This window comes from Phalacrocorax carbo, chromosome 1, assembly GCF_963921805.1.
Source record: "Phalacrocorax carbo chromosome 1, bPhaCar2.1, whole genome shotgun sequence".
In the NCBI taxonomy this organism is placed as follows: Eukaryota; Metazoa; Chordata; class Aves; order Suliformes; family Phalacrocoracidae; genus Phalacrocorax; species Phalacrocorax carbo.
Genome location: NC_087513.1, coordinates 215845117 through 215857587, shown reverse-complemented (window position 1 = coordinate 215857587; position 12471 = coordinate 215845117). Strand labels below are relative to the sequence as shown.

The 12471-nt window shown below is 46.8% G+C and overlaps 1 protein-coding gene across 2 annotated transcripts in view; it reads left to right on the top strand.

The window, feature by feature from the left end:
- Positions 1 to 12471, top strand: part of GDPD5 (glycerophosphodiester phosphodiesterase domain containing 5) — a 177293-nt gene that overhangs the window by 52685 nt on the left and 112137 nt on the right. The gene's annotated exons all lie outside the window — the stretch shown is intronic.

The following is a 12471-nucleotide window of genomic DNA, read 5'->3' as shown; positions in this document are numbered from 1 at the left end:
TATTGAGCATCTTTGAAACAGAAGAGGCATTAACTGGATGTTAGCCTTCGCTCTGTCAGAGTCAAAATATCAAAATAGGGGTGGGAGGAGGGTTTGGGGTGTGGGAATATCTCATTTTTCTGATACAGTTTTTGTTTCCATGTTTTTCAAGTGAGCAGAAAGCTGTAGTGGAGTTGATGAAATGGAAACAGCCAACTGTGTGAGTCTGCCCTGACAACTTGTCAGAAGGGGATTATCTTATCACAGACTGGAATAGCTGCGGGGGGCAATGTATTAAATTTGGAATCACTTTATGAGAAAGGCTTCCAGGATGTGCTGTAGCTGCTTGCTTGAAAAAGCTGTGTGTGTGTGTTATGCTGGAAGTTTAGGCTCCTGTGTGGGTTGGCACTTGATATTTCTTTTAATCTGGGGCCCACTGTCTCACTCGGCTGGGAGGGGGTCTTAGGAGGGCTCTACTCCATCTCACCCTGTTCAAAGCTGGGTCAACACTGAGCTCGGGCCAGGTTGCTCAGAGCTTTGTCCAGACAGGTCTTGAAAATCTCCAAGGACGGACCTCGTGCAACCTTTCAGAGATGCTTCTAGCACTGAGAGCCTTCCTGCGTCAGAAGTGGTATCTTCAGGTTTGCGAGATGTGGGGCACATGTCTACCATGAACCTGTCAAACTGCTTTCAGAGCTCATGTCCCATCTGGCATTCCCAGGCATGAGGCAGCAGCTCCCATTGTTTCTTCATATCATACACATTCATACTCTTGTTTTTGCTGAGAGCTTTGGTATTTCCCACCCCAAGCCTATATTATAAAGATCAGTCAACAAGCCTCCTGTATTCATCTCGCAATCTAGACTGACTCTGCTTGTTGGACTCTCCTGGGCTTCACTAGGTAGCTTGTGGGTTTTTAGAGTCCTCTATCCAAAAGTGAATACCTATAAGGCCTTTCCAGTGTCAGATAGTCCATCTTGATTGCTCTAAATCAGTCTGGTTGCAATAAGAAGAAAACAAAGCGCTAGAGCCAGCAGCTCTTCAAAATCAGGGAGACAGAGTTGACTTCCCCGAGTCTTTCACGTCACCAGATCCTGCTGCCTATCTTCTTCTTTGATTACTTTGGCCACAGCATGTCCCATGTGTTTGTAGTGGGAAGGAGTTTGTGTGATTAGAGTCTTATCAAGTGTATGAACTCTTGGTGTAGGAAGCCAAAACAGTATCCGGCTCGTAGAACAAGGGAGCTACAGAGGAGCAGCCAACCGCTACGGAGCAGTGAATATTAGCTTTGGAAATGGAAGTAGAAATGACATCTTGGAAGATGGCGGGGGGAATAGTTCTTGTGCGTGAAGGTCTTGTCGCCGGTGTGATCGGTGAGGGTATTTCGGGGCTGTGCCGCACGTGTTGGCTTTGTGCAGAATGGGAGGCGAGGAGCAGCAAGTATGTGAAAGAAAGTGTGTTCCTTTGCTAATTTTGAGAACATTTTTTTGAAGAACGTTTCTTGCAGCCACATGGAAGGAATCAATCATAGGAAATAAAGAGCTTGTAATCCATTTAACTAGGACTTTCCACCTCTCATTAAGCCAGACACATTCATGCTTAATTCTCTGGATAGCAGTTGCACAGCAGATGTGCAGAGTATTGATTGTAACATGAATCTTGCTGGTTTGGGTTTTTTTTGGACCTCTTACCGTTTCAATTAAAGTGCATGCAGCGGGTATGGAGGCATTTTGCTCATTCTCAGATGAGTGCTGTTGGCATGGTTCATGCAGTTCTCTTTCCCTGCTGGAGTGAACCAGATTTTCAGCAATGCAGCGGGGAATGTGTCTTAGGGAACGCAGATTGACAAGTCCTCCACAGAAATATGTTGGACAGGCTTCTGCTTCAGCTGCTAACACCTTCCAGAGAAGATTAAAACTGTCCCTCGGAGGGCCAGCTAATACAATTCACGTGTGATTATGGCAAACTCTTCAGGGGTGTGCGTAGGAAAGGGTAACCTGGGAGGGGGGAGAAAAGCTTGTCTGTAAAGGAAACTGCTGTCAGGGAACGCGTGTTCGAAACCAGTTCTGTTTCCACTTAATTCCTCAGCAAAAACACATGTTGAAAATGGGTGAGGCCTGATGTAAACTTTTGTTTTGCAGTTTGGTGAAGACGGCAAAACTCTTGGGAGTCTGTGGAGAGGAAAAACATTATGCAATCTTTTTAATTTCTTAAATAGGTTTATTTCCTTGTCTCTGCTTGAGCCCCTTCAGAGTTTTCTTCAACATCCAGCTGTGCTTTCCTACGTCTTGTTGTCTTGTTCCACTGATGGCTTTCCCTCCTCTCACCTCGGCTGTCTCTGTGCTCAGGTGGAACATGGGTTGTCCTAGGCAAGACGTAGCCTACCTCCCATTCCAACTTCTCCCAGACCTGTTCAGTGCTTTCCTGCATGTCTCTTTGGTTTTGTGGCTCAGATACCTCCTCTTCGATGTCTTCTGCCAAGATCAACAGCCACTCCTGGTGCTGTCTGGGTCTTTGTGTTGTCTCACCCCAGCTTAACAGTTGAGGTGTTTGGCTTTATTTTTTAAAAGCTGTAACTGCTGTGTTCTTGTGCTGGTCTGAACGTTTCTGGTATGCTGACCCAAGGTGACTCCAGCAGGCGTGGTGCCAAGGCTCCAAAGGGATGTGCTGGGATGGCTTCTAGTGTCATCTGCGTGTCTTCCTCCCTGGCAGAGCGGATGCTCCAAGACCAGACACATACTGGAGTCACTGTGCTTGTATGTGTCTGGGGAAGTCAGAAGCACGTGTGTGCATTTAGGACTGTGCCTCGTAAAAAACCTTCTGCGCCCAGCCTATTTCTGTGGTTGGAGTTGGCTGTAGCCCAGAGGTTTCCTCCCTGTGGTCTTGCCGCTGTTTACCGGCAGCGGCATAAACGGTTGGCTGTTGTAACATGGAAACTCCCGACTGCCTCTTGGACGCTGCCCTCCCTCTTCCCAAACACCACCGTCCCTGCTAGCTGGAATACTACTTGAATGGAGGAAGACTTCAGCAAAGTGACCGGCATCTCGTCTGGTTGATCTCGCGATGGGTTTCAGAGCCCTCATTTTGAGCAGCGCTGGGATGTTCTCACCACTCTTGTGATTTAACCTCCTGGTGCCTGACTGAACTTTTCAGCGTGCCAAGCCCAGGACAGAAGAGCATGCTGTGACCTCTCTTTATTTGGTCCTCCTGGATGCCACTGAGCAGGTCCTTCAAGGCAATAGCGGCAAGGCCCTCTCAGGAAGTCTAGTTGGCTTGTTTTTGGATAGTGAAAGTCCACTGGTTTCCTGGCGGTTTCTAGCTTGGAAGTTAGCACGTGCTCGCTGAGTGCCGGCTCAGTAGGGTTGGGCTACGCGCTCTCACAGCGTAAAGATCGCGCAGCAGTTGGGCTGCTGTAGCTTTTCACATAAAACCGCATTTCTGATTATGATCAGTGACCCCGTTGTGACATTGAGACTCTTGGCTTTTCTCAGCTAGAAAACACTATGTAAAGGAAACGTGGCTATAGGTCTAACTAACTCATCGGCATTGGACTTCGGTGCTGCTGTTACTGCCTTTATCAATCTTTCTTCTGCTCTTTTTCTTTTTTTTGGGGGGGGTGGGGTGTTTACTGCCTTTCAGCTTTGCTTTCAGTGGAATTAATCACTATTCCATTGCCGTAATGCAAATCTCTGTGCCTGTGAACACTTGCCTATCTTGACTGACACTTGCTGGCCTTTCTGGTCAAGCACAGGAGACATCCTCATACAGGCACCCCAGCTTGGGCCTGCCCTATGACAGACTTGGAAAGATGGGAGCAGACGCATCCACCATCCACCCTGAGGGTGGGATCAGGCCTATCCATGTCACTTACTGCATTTTTTTCTAGCTTGCTTGGGTACTTTTGACCCCCCCCAGCCACCTATCTCTGCAGCAGCTATAGCGGACTTTGTCTGTCAGGAAGAATGGGGGTTTACACTCTTGGGCTGCTTTGCTTTGCTACTTCTGAAAGCCAAGAGTCTCATTAGACTTGCAGATGTGAGCAGTTCATGTGGTGTTGCCCATCTCTGTACCAGCCCCCAGAAGATCAAACTCTCCTCATACTTGGGTTGCGAGGAAGTCTTTGGCAGAGGGGACTAAAAACATCCTGTGTTTTCTCTTAGAAAAGTCCTCATGACCCGTCTGTGTGTTGCCTACTTATTCCAGTAACTTTAGACCCTGTTTGTGGCTTCATCAGGTCTATTTTAAATTTTACTTTAGTTATTTACTTTTAAGAATAGCGGAGGTGTGGGAGATAGGGGTCATAGGGCTTGTTACAAATAAGGAGGACCATAGAGAAAATGAGCCAAGCAAGGCAAAAGGAAAGCTGTGTTTTGAGATCTCTTTTGGTGAACCACTGAGGTTTATTGCACAGGAACTACCCCAGTGGCAGGAAAAGCTTTGAGCAGAGTCTGTGTTTTGGCCACTCAGATCTAACCATGAAGCAGAAGCTTGGGGAAGATAGTCTCTGCTGCATTAGCCTGCTCTCAGAGCCGTTGTGCTTTAGAAAATCAGCCCTTGAACTTCAAAGCAAGCTACACGTACTCTTTTTGGACTTTTCCAACTAGGGGATCCTGGGAGATGTTGGACGTATCTTATTTATCACCTGTTATTTCATAGTCTGAAGTGACTTCGGTCTCCTTTGCACAGAAATCTTTGGTCTACATTAGTTCTTGTTTCTCTGATTCTGGAGCTATGTCTAGGCAAGACAGCACCCCAGGTATGTGTGTCGAGTGTCCTCACCACTCTTCTGTCTGCATCCAGCTTTCTGTTGGCTTTCTAATTTTTAGGTGTGAAGAACTCGTGAACTTGTTGCACTGGTTTCTAGTGACAAGTCACTTAGAAATCAGATGGGCACAACTCGTGGGGCTCCTTGCACTTTTTTGTCAACTCTCATCTGTTATGACCTAGGACTCTGTTTCTGAGTATCTCTCAGAGAAGAATCTGAACTGACCATGAGCTGGATTGTTTGTTCCTTGTCCATCCCTAGTGGCCTTTGCCAAGACGAAGGAAGTAGCTTGATCTTTGTCTTGGACATTATAGCTGGCACCTGGGGCTATTGCAGAGCCTTATTCCTGCAGTCTTTTGAGCATGTACAGATGCAAACTGCTATTCAGGTAGAAATTGAACTAATCGAGGAATTCTCCTACTGAGATTGTTTGCCACATGCTGTGATCCATCTCCTTGAGGACATGCTTGTAGGGCAGGGCTCTGCTGAGATGTGCCAGGGCAGGTACAACCTGAAGCCAGGCAGTGTGTGGCCACCACCACTGCCATCACAGACGAAAATGCAGCACAGTCCTACTAATACTTGAAACTGTGACTGCTGTTGGTTGCTTCCCAGCCTGCGGGGAGGAGAGAACCTGGCTCTTGTCAACAGCTTTGACTATAGCAGATACCGGGTTTGCAGAGCTGAGCTGAAGCCTTTGCTTGCAAGGTTTTCTTGCAAAGGCTGAAGCTTGTGCAGAAAGCGGAGATTGCCTTTGGTTATTGCTCTGCAAGAAGTTTGTGCAGGTTTTTCCGGTGTCCTGTTCTGCTTCTTCAACCCTTTTTTAAAATGCTAGGCTCCCAATATACCCTTAGTTTGTGGAAAACGTTTAGAAGCTAGATTGCAGAGGGCGTTAGTATGTACCGTGCTTATTTATTTAGTGAGATTAAAGTCTAAGTCTTTCTTTTGTAATCCCTTTGAAGTGTTTATCTTTTGAAGTCTGAATTCTCATTAACTGGAAGTGTACAACCCCCAAACTACATGCTGCCCTAGTTTCAAAGCGTTAATTCTTAAAAAAATTAAGAACAATAAACAACAGGTCAGACCCATTGGGGCTACGCGTCAGCCAGATCCTGACTATTTGTGTCATCACTTGCCACTTTGTGAATCAAAGGGATTCTACGGGCTGTCGCCCTGGATTTGGATGTAGTCATAGGGTTTTGGCATCACCAGGCATCAGGGAGATAGTTGTTCCCCTTCAGAGGTGTAAAACTTCTCTGATAGATCAAGACGAGGCCTGTAGACCTCTCCTTTTTTAAAAAAAATTACTTATTTTCCCCCCTTATTTTCTGTCATTGGGGTAACAACATTTGGCTTTTAAGGCAAGGGCGTTTTGCCAATATGTGCTCTCCTGCCTCAGTTCTCATCCAAAAGACCCCACTTACACGCACAAACACACCTGCACGTGGCAAGGAATGCTGTGCTTCAGATTATCTTGTTGTTGTTTGCCAGGGAAAAATTTTAGATGGAAACCAGCATTTTAATGCATCTGCTGCTTTTGTTTGAGCAGGGACTCCTCAGTGTTATCTATATAAAACGGAATGTTTGTAGCTGGGGAAAAGTGGGTGGGAGACCTCTAACCCCACCCAATTTACACAGCGAGGCATAAACAATGTACTGGAAAGAATAACCCCACCGGGTCATCAAGAGGTCTGCAGCGACGGGGGGTCACCACAACCTTCCACCACCGAAATGCATCAGCCCCAGCAGTTGAGGCTGTTCACGGCTTTGGGGTGTTCTCTTACCATTCCTGCCTTGAAATGAAATCTTGATCTTGCAAGTTGAGATGTTCTGGGCCTGTGCCAACAAAATGTGGAAAGTACTGCTCTGTGTGTGTGTGCGCATATAGATTTCCTCCTGTGGGAACGGCTGTAGCAAACATCCCTCTGTAAGGGTTGTTCTGTTATTAAACAGATGGGGATATTGTCCCTCTTCCATTTCCATCTTCCAAGTCGCGGAAAGTGAAATTGCATTACTTCGGTTTGGATGAGTTCAGTATATTAAAGAAAAGATTGCTATGAAAACCATGAAGAGTCTGCGAAAGTCACAAGAATTTAGATCAGTTCCTTCTAATGCTTTAAATCATTTCAGTCCTCGCTGGGCAACAGAAGGGATTTCTTTCTTGTGCATAGAACTGGCACGTTTGCTCTGCTTAACTTCTGTGTTTTAGTAAAATCAGGATTTTCCAGTATAATTAGGGAAACGATGGACAGAAGGCTTACAAGAATATCAATAGGGGTAATTGGTTATCAGTGATATTCTTACCTAATCGGTACAGGTAATTATTTGCTTAACAAGGTTTTAAGTGTAACTAGCTTGATAGCAATTTTAATGAGATATGGAGATGTTGAAATTATACAGAGACTCTTGATAAACAGTGATCCCATGAGTCACCATAGAGATGAAAAACACTTCTTTTAATGCCAAAATTAGTAGAATCTGTCAAAGCTCATTGAAAATGGGTTAGCTAAAGAAAAAAATCTCAAACAGCCTTGGAGTCCATTTTCTGCATTTATTTGCATTGCAAGTGGGGCAAGTTTCCTTGGGCCTGATTGTTGAGAGATTGTATCTTGTGTACTAGGGGCCTGCTCGGCTTTTGGGTGTCCCGCTGCTGCAATGGCCTTTTGGCCTCTCCAGCTATGGAGGGAGTACCTGGGGGTATGGATGCGACAGTGGTGGCGTTTCTCTGCTGTCCCCCGACTCTCCAAATGAACCTGCCTCTCTGAAACTATGGGAGCCTCCTCATGGAAAGCCTACGTTTTCCATTTGGGTCTTTCCAGCTGTATCTTGATGGATGGACATGCTGTAGACCATGGGTGTCCTCTTCTCCCCAAGTGCTTGGGTTTGCACGCTCCAGCCATCTCCTTAGACTTCAGGATTCGTAAGCATGCATCAAAGCATCCTTGGCTATGTTTTGGTTCTTTCTTGGATGTGCTGATCCAATTTAGGAGGCCTTGGCAGGCTTAAGCAAGAAGTCATGTGCTTGTCATACTGAATCAGCCTAGGGTATTTGGAAGAAGGCTGGGGGTGGCAGGTCAAGGTAAGGCAGGCAGGAACCTATAGCTCTCCATCTCTCCCCCCCAGCTCCCCCAAACCACCCTGACCAAACCATGCAGGTATTCAGAGTAGTGCTGTCGGTGGTGGTGCTGGATGTGTGGTAAGCTGCTTGTCTCTGGGCTATTAAAAGATTTGTCCCAAGGTGCTGAATGAGATCAGTGTGACCTGTGCGAAACTAGGTTGATGGGGGGGGTGGGACGACACATGGATGACACAAAACCCAGCCAAAAAAAAAAAACCATGAGGGGGGATTACAGGGGAGGGCTTGGACTGTACCAAGCCTTGTGAAAGGGTTGGATGCTATTAAACCTGCTCTTCCGCGGCTGCATTCGCATTATTTACTCAGAGCATTTCAGGACTTGTGCTGTTGCTCTCCCTTAGCTAAAATGATAGCAATGAGATGGTTTAACAATTGGTCCTGATTGCTCTGATCCTTCTCCACCCCAGGTTTCTGAGTATTGCTCTAAGGCTACAGGGATGGAGGAGTTAACTCATAGAGACAAAAAAAATCCAAATTTTTTAGGCCAGATCTCCCCAGAGAGCCTCCTTTTTAAATCTGCAACTTGAATTCTCTCTCGCTTTTTCCCCCCCTTCTTCCTCTGAAGCTGTTTGGAAAGGAATCAAGTGTTACAGGCTGTAACGGATACCTACTGTCCAGTATTTCAGGGATGCAATGTGTGCTAATTAGGCATCCTGGAACCTTCAGAAAATGCTCCCGCTGTATTTGCAGATGGACTCTACCCTGCTCCCCCTTTCTGGGCAAGCTGGCTGGCAAACTCGGTTATTCAGCTCGAAGAAGTGCGTATGACGCACCTTTAAAGTCAAGGTTGATAGCTCATGTGGGTTTGTGTTTTCTATGCTATTTTATTTCCCCCTGCTGGTACACGTTGCTGAATTTGAATAATTAATGTATGTTGTCTTGCTTCCTGTTTTCATTTCTGTATGTAATGCTAACCAGCAGAGGTTTGAATCATTCATAGCCTGCTTTCTTCACCTCAAAGATGTAGATGTCATGGGAACAGTGATTGTAAGGTACGGACTTTCTGCTTCTCTCCATCAAATCTGTTTCTGGAAGCAGAAGTATTCAGCCCATGATCTTGGCCAAGCAAGGATCTCCCAACAGATGGTATCGGTGTGGTTTCTCTCGAGCAGCATCTTGCTTGCTGTGCTTCAGTCTCTTCCTGCGTGTCTTGTTACTACTAGAGTGTCTGCGTGTGGTGGGGAGGATGGGTGCTGTCTTTTGTATTTTCCCTTCTGTTGTGGGCTTTTGTGCGTCTGCTAGTGATCTCCATGGAGAGGAAGGAATGATTTTAGGCTTGTAGGTTGTGCCTCATGCGATGCAACTGCATTTAGGAAGCGCTTTTTTGAAACTCATGTTGGATATCTTCTCCTCGTGTTTCTCCTGATGGCTTGTATGGAGAGTAGCCTGAATCTGTGGGCTCTCATCGCATCTATCTGTGCTGGGGTTCAGCGAGAGGAACCAGGGTGGGAGCTTCATTTGGTGACTTGTGGAGCCTGATCAGCTGTACTTTCCCTTGCTTGTAATTTTCATCCTCGTGGTTGTATTTAGTGGATTCTGCCGCTCTTAAAACCTTCCAGCAGTGCCTTCTGGTGATGGTGTTGGTGGACAAGTGTGCTTTTGGGTTGCCCTTTTGCACTTAAAATGCTTGTGTCCCTCCCGATCTCTGCCAGGACTTTGGGAGATGCTGGATTAGATTCTGCTGCAGGAGGCTGGTATGTGCTCTGCAGAACTGGACAATAAACTCAAAGCCTTTTTCATCTACCCTGGCTGTTGTCGTTCCTGGTATGACTTTTTTATCCAGGTCGATTGCTGATCCCTCTCCATCTCTGAAGTGCATTCGTACCTTATTAAAGCAATGCTGTTTGGAAAGTCTTTGGTGCCTCCACTATCTCTGGTTGCCACAAAGTTCATGCCTTTAACTGATAGCTGCGGATACGTGGTCATGAGAGGGATGTTTGTATCCTAAACAGGTTGAATCAGGGATCCTGGCAATAGCCCTGAGATAAGAACTCTTCATGTACCTGCTAACTTGTGGTGCTTGCCCACCTCACCCTATTCCCTTCCCGGCCTTATCCGGTGCCTCTTGAGCTGTGCTGTGAAGTTTCAGCTGGGGGCATAAGTGTGAGAGCTTCAACTTTTGTTAACAGAACGATGGATCCACACCACAAGTTATAATCTTGAAGGACAGCCTCTGCTCCCAGGCTCCTCCACTTCAGATGAATTGGATTTCTATTTGAAAAATCAGGGTTTGCCAGCTTTGATGCTCTGCGTGCGTGTGGCTGGTGAACAGCACCCCTTCTCCAGGTGTCTGGGCTGGAGAACAGCTCGTGTCTTCCCAGAAGAGTGGAGGGATAACATACTCAAGCGTAGTGCTTGTGTTTGGGCTTGCAATGCAATTCTTGCCAGCTAGCAAATAAAATACGTGGTCAAAGCTTTTAGAGATAGAGGTGCACTCTTGCCTTGCATGACTAAAGCAGGAGGAGGTAGAAATCAGGAGAGATGCTGTCCTTTGGAGATTAATTCATGAAGAATTTCGTGTCATGATTGTAGCCTGGCAGTGGAGTCGTTAATAGATTGTGCACAATTTTTATGTCCTGCTCGTGTCCCGCAGCATCTTGTATGTCACTTGCTGCTTACGATCTTCAGGGCAGAGATTATGGCTTTGTCCAAGACCCTTAAATAGCATCTAACTTCGCATGTCCTCGGTGTTTCTGTCCTGTTCTGACAGCTGTTTCTGCCCTCAGTGCGCTGCCGGCGCATGGGGAAGGCAGGCTGGGAAACTAATTTTGTAGGGACAGTCTTGGAGCAGACAGAAGCTGAAGATAGGAGGCAACTTGTGCAGTGACTAATGCTGAGCTTTATAAATAGCATGAGAAAGGATGAAATGCAGGCAGGGAGGTGACCTCAAGCATGAGGCCACAGAGGTGGTACAGCAGTGCCTGGGGGCAGTGACATGGTCAGCAAATAGCTCTTGTTTCAGACTGGATGGGTGTTTGCCTCTGTTCTGCGTGTCCTCCCTGGGGGGATGAGCAAACCCACGTGGGGATCTGGGCCAGCTACAAACTGATACGCAAGCCCTGCACATCTCGTGTCCTCTGCCTGGGTCAACACCTTGAGTGGCGCCCAGAGTGTTAGTTATCCTTTCAGCAAACCTCTCTATAAAGCTACATTTCATGTACCTGTATAAGAGGAAGGCAGAGGAACTATGGCTTGTGAGCTCCGGAGACAGGGTAGTAATGGTCTGGTGGGCTTTGAAACCACAGCAGCCAACTAGGAAGATGTGCCTGCCTCCTGGATGCTGAGCTCTCTTAGAGAAAGCCAGGACAGGGCTGTCCTAGGCTGCCAGCACAAAGCACAGAGTGTAGATGGACACAAAGAAGGACAGAAGCTGGAAGGATTGAGCTGTCTGTGTCCTTGTTGACATTTCTAGACTCTGCCACGGTGTTTGCAACACCTGCAGCGTCCCCTTATGCATCAGCTCTAATGGATATGTGCCCAGTAATACCCAGCCCCATCCTTGGAGGCTTCTTTCCGTGGGACGTGGCAATGAAAGGCTTTCAGGTGGCTTGGTTATCTCCTTAAGCCCTGTCACACTTCGATGCCAGTGAGGATGTTGCTACACGTAGCTGTCATAGCCTTTTGCAAGATCTGAGCACGGGGGATCCTGTGTATAAGGAAATGAAGCGTTTCCCCCAGAGAGGGTGCGATTTCCTACTGCCCACGTACCCTGCGTGCTCTGGAAAGGTAGCCAAGCACTTTGCAAGCTCAGCTGCTGTTGCACACCGCTCAAGGTGCACTGACTATCCACGCAACAGCAATGTGTGGGGCTGTGGGTGTACGCTTGTGCACCAGGAACCTGTGGAAAACCCCTGGTGGGAGTTAAGTACACCTGAGAGCAGCATGACGCCACCAGACTGGCAAATATTTGCTTTGAGGTTCCCATCCCTGAATGCTGATTCTATGAATTAGTAAGAACTTGGTCTGTTCTTGATACAAATCTTACCAGAGACAAAAGCGAGCATTTAAATATATTTTAAAAAAAAAGAAAAAAAAGAAGCCCTGTGACGCACAAAGCACGCAATCGATGGAGCGGAGTACTTCCCCTCGAAACAGTGATGTTCCCACGCAAGGCAAATAGAGCAGTTGCATCTGAGTCAGTCTGGTCCTTTGGGAGTGAATGCTGTTTGGTGGAGAAGGGATCTTTCTCCTGGGTGAAGGCTGCAACCAGCTCTGCGTCCCTGTGAGCGCTCGTCAGAGATGCCTGTGAAGGGAAAGGATAATACCTGCCTCTCCCAGCATGCACAGAAGTGTTAGCTCCTTATCTGGGACTGTTTCGCAGCCTCCACAGGATGCTCAAGATAAACTGATTTAGCTTGGCTGGGTTTCAACTTTGCAGAGGTCTCTGAATCAATTTTAAGGTTGTGCTTGTGGAGGGTATGGTTCTTTACATTTCAATAATGCATAAAAATCTAATCATCTGGGCTCCAAATAATCTACCTACTGCTCTTGTCCTTGTGTGGCTTTTCTTACTGATAACTCCTATGAATACATTTGCTTTCAGTGGTGTGGGAGAAACTGCGCGAGGAAATAAAACTTGCAAACTAATTAA